At 30.6% G+C, this 4,554-nt stretch overlaps 1 long non-coding RNA gene across 1 annotated transcript; it reads right to left on the reverse strand.

Moving 5' to 3' along the window:
• Positions 1-347: 347 nt before the first annotated feature.
• Positions 348-666, reverse strand: LOC115891928. Its single transcript, XR_004051942.1, has 2 exons — positions 438-666; positions 348-378 (listed from the first exon to the last, which is right to left on the reverse strand). It is a non-coding gene; the product is annotated as an uncharacterized LOC115891928 (long non-coding RNA).
• Positions 667-4,554: the final 3,888 nt, after the last annotated feature.

Genomic DNA, 4,554 nt, shown 5'->3' on the forward strand with positions numbered 1-4,554 from the left:
TTATTGATTTAACCCTACTAACATACTGAAATAGTCGCGACTATACTAACAGATGATCTGAGAGATGCATTAAAAAAATACAAATTTTGTTTGTGTCAGATTGTGAATCGTTAGCATTAAAACTACAGGAAAAAAATATCTAATGCTTATATTATGCAAACATGTTTTATATTTTTGAAATAAAAGTACTAGTTTTTGATTTTTCACATATCTTTGTTTCTCATCGAGACAGAAAAAAAACGAAAGGAAAATGAAAAATACATATAAAAACCTATCTACTAAGCAAAAGAAAATATATATATAAAGAATAAAACAAATTGTTCCCTTCACTCTCTTCGATATTAATATACTGATCGTTCACATCCATTTTTTCATCATCTATAACAAAACATACACAGCTACATACCATTAGATATTAGTTAAAAATATTTTTTTACCTTATAATTCGAATTCATAATCATGATCGCTCTCTATGGCAAAATTTTTGCCACATTCGGATTCTATGTCACTATTTTGCTATTATCGCTGCCAGTCTCTTCAACCTACTTTAGAAGAGTATCCTCGTAATTTTGCTGGCCATACTTCCCATATTTTGAGCTACTAGGTGCTCGATTCTTTCCACAAATTAAAAAAAACTTACGTTAACGCTAACACTCCGTCGCGCGTCGGTTAGACGGCATCGATAGTTTAAACTAAAATATTTCGAAAACTGCCCACTTTCGCAAATTGCCATGCCGGCTTTTACTACTTGTTTTGATGCGTACTGAAATTACATAATGGTATGATAATTAGAAGCGGAGAGGAGGGGAGATGTCATATGTCCAGCTAGTCCGTTTAAAAAAAGTATTAGAATAGCTTGAGTCATTAACTTAAACCCTTAACCCCCTAAGCAAGGAAGCCGAAGAAGTCGGTAAAATATTTATCTGTGACAAATATTTTTTAAGCAAATATTCGAATAGTTAGTTTTACAACAATACATACAAATTTTTGTTAGAGTTATATTAGACGATAAAAATACACACACCGGCACGAAAAACATGTACCTACCTTAAAAATATTGATGTATTTTAAAGTTTAATATATTTGGTCTAGTGGTCCGATTTTGATGATTTTTTAAGCAATTTGTAGCTAAATTATTTGACTTTTTAGTGACTCTTTTTAAATTAAAAATGAAAGTTTCCATCTGTCTATTATACGGAGGAAAACAAAATGTTAATATTTTGGTGAAAGTTTGAAACACCCTGAGGAATATGTTAACAAAGCAAGGAATTTAAAAGTAAGATTGTCATCTAAGTACGTTTTTTCACAATAGCTTTTTTTTTATTCATCTCAATAGCTTTATTTTTATTGGAAATATTCGCTTTTGAATAAGAGAGTAACAATTTACAGCAATTCTTGGATTGATTTTGGGTCCTCATCAACACACTTATAACAATAGTGTTTATTGTTTTTGTAATGTCACTGTCATTGAAAAGTCATTTTATTATTGTTTATTGACGTTTACTCTATTAGAGATGGTTTTGAGTTCTGAACTATAGGCTATTGCTGCTTCAATTGATCATGGTAGAATCAACTTTAGAACTTAAAACCCCATATCTGCTAGAGTAACTGTCCAACAGAGAATAATAATATGATTTTTCAAAGACAGTAACATGTCATAAATCATAAACACTACTCTATAGGTCTGTTGACTAGGACCAAAAGCAAACGCATGGCTTTAATATAAAAAATTCGAAAAAATGTTTGTCTTTTTCAAAAACGAATACCTATATTCAAAAAAAAATTAAGCTAATTAAGATGAATCAAAAAAGAAACTATCGAGGAAATATACAAGTATTTTTAAATTATTTGGTATGTTATCGTACTCCACAGGGTGTTTAAAACTTTCACCAAAATATCAACGTTTTGTTTTTCCTCGTATAATTGATAGATAACAACTTACATTTTTAATTTAGAAAGAGACATTAAAAAGTCAAATAATTTAGCAGCAAATTGCTTAAAAATTCATCATAATCCGTCCACTAGAACACAATATATAAAACTTTGTTTCCTTTTTATTTCCAAAAAAAAATATTCTTTGTATAGATTTTTTCGATTTGACGTTTTCCTATAAAGTTATTTATTTTGCAGGGTGAACACAAATCACAATTGTCTTGTCAAAATTTCAGAGTTTATAAATATTTTGAGGTCGCTAAAACAACGACATATATTAATATATTTACCAGACAAAATGTGTTATATTTCATAATACTTGATTAATTGCAGTTGATGATGTTAAAGGCTACTTCCAATAATTAAGAAATTTCTTTGATCAATTCGTTTATCGAATATTGATTTTTTATTTTTGTTACTTTCTTATGACAAAGAAAATGTGTAGAAAAGAAGAAAGAAATTTAAACTTAAGAGTCTATTACGCTGTATTTTCGAGTCGCTCTTAGGGGTCGGGTAAAGCGGGTGTGTGGTCGAAGGAAATATACAGAGTGTCCCAGAAATGCGTGCAGATATTTTAAGGGGTGGTAGATCTGGTCAAAATAAACATATTTTCTCTTTACCATTTTTAAAATAAATTGAAAATAACCGAGTTATTTAACTTTAAAAATTTAACTAAATAATCGCAACATTTTGAGAACCGCCGGCAGATATCGCCAACTACATCCAATTACCCGGATCAAACCCGGATTTCAGTTAATTCGACGCACTGTGTTGCCATAGGGACAAGAAAGTATATGTTAAAAGTAAGTCATAAAATCACAATACCTGAGGAGTTTGCAGAAATGCATTACATTTTTAAGATTGTGATATTATTAGATAAAATAAATTAAAAGTTAAATGTTTAATAATGTGTTAAAAAATGTGTTAAAAAAGTTAAATTAAAAAACTTACCCAACATTAAAAAAGATATTTATGACAGATCGATGTAACTGTGACAGTTCTCTTTTTCGATATACACTTAACTAAAATACACTTCACTGTGCTGCTTTACTTGTACATGCTGTAGTTATTATAATAACTACTAAAATAACAGTCCCCATTTTTAACACATTATTTTCATATAGGCCTCATCACAATTTTGAATCACTGATTTACAAAACACCTTGAAAAGCACACATTACTTTGAATACCTTTCTGAATGAATAAATGTTGAGAATTATTGTCTCTTACCGCCACTTTCCGAACTACTTTCAATCTAAGAAAATACATGTTTCACTCAACAATTTTAAATACGTATTTTGTTTTTTCGCTATTTTTTCTATGTATTTCAACAATTCCATCGACAGCCCAATCGTCGCGTCGGCCGCCGGCCAAGAGAGCGGCGCATCACTGGTAACTGCTCCTTTGTCGCGCCGCCGTGTCGAGCTTGCGTCATGCGAGGTTGCCGTAATTTCAACAATTTCAAATTCAAGACACTCGAAGCAATCAAATTCGTATTAAATTTTAAAAATAAAACAGAAAAACATGAAAGGAAACAAACAAAACACAAATGAATTGGTTATTGATAAGGTCACAAAAAAGAAATTTCTAAAATGTTTATCGTAATTAAGAATTCAATACATCGAAAACAGCCCGACGAATAACCAATTCATTTTTATTTTGTTTATTTTCTTTCATGTTTCTCTGTTTTATTTTTAAAATTTAATACGAATTTGATTGCTTCGAATGTCTTGAATTTGAAATTGTTGTAACTACGGCAACGTTGCTTAACATCATCGTCTGACGCAAGCCCGCCACGACGGCGCGGCGACCGGCGACTCAAAGGACCAATTCACACGCGGCGGTTCTTGGCTGACGGTTAGGCCAGAGAAGAACGACCGGTTAGGCTGTCGATGGAATTGTCGAAATATATCGAAAAAATAGCGAAAAAACAAAATACGTTGTCAATAATTGTTGAGTGAAACATGTATTTTCTTAGATTGAAAGTAATTCGTAATGTGGCGATAAGAGACAATAATTCTCAACATTTATTCATTCAGCAAGGTATTCAAAGTAATGTACGCTTTTCAAGGTGTTTTGTAAAACAGTGGTTCAAATAAAACAGGGAAACATGAAAGAAAACAAACAAAACAAAAATGAATCGATTATTCGTTGGGCTGTTTTCTAAATTTCTTGAATTGAATTTTAAATTACGATAAACATTTTAGGAATTTCTTTTTGTGACCTGATTGTGAATAATATGAATCATTTTATTAAATTTATTCCAAAATAAAGTTATTTTGCAGCATAACAAAGATTTTCGTAAACGTCATAAACGTAATGTTTTAGTTAATTTTCGGTGGTTTTTGTTAAGTTTTCATTGAAAGGGTAAGTACTAAAAATAATTAATGTGTTTTTTTCTATAATTATTAATAATGAGCACTGATAAAAGATTAAATTTAACATTCCTAATTTTTTGAATAGAAATTTGTCTATGAATTTATAAATGTAGGACTATGTTCCGCCGAACTATGTAGAATGTGGATAACATAGAAGGTTGCAACACTGCAAGGTTTAGATACACCGTAGGGAAATCTCAGGTGAATAAACAAGTGGCACTAAAAAGTTTTTTCAAATTTCCCG

Source organism: Sitophilus oryzae, unplaced genomic scaffold (assembly GCF_002938485.1).
Source record: "Sitophilus oryzae breed Bouriz unplaced genomic scaffold, Soryzae_2.0 scaffold_1203_pilon_pilon, whole genome shotgun sequence".
NCBI classification, from domain to species: Eukaryota; Metazoa; Arthropoda; class Insecta; order Coleoptera; family Curculionidae; genus Sitophilus; species Sitophilus oryzae.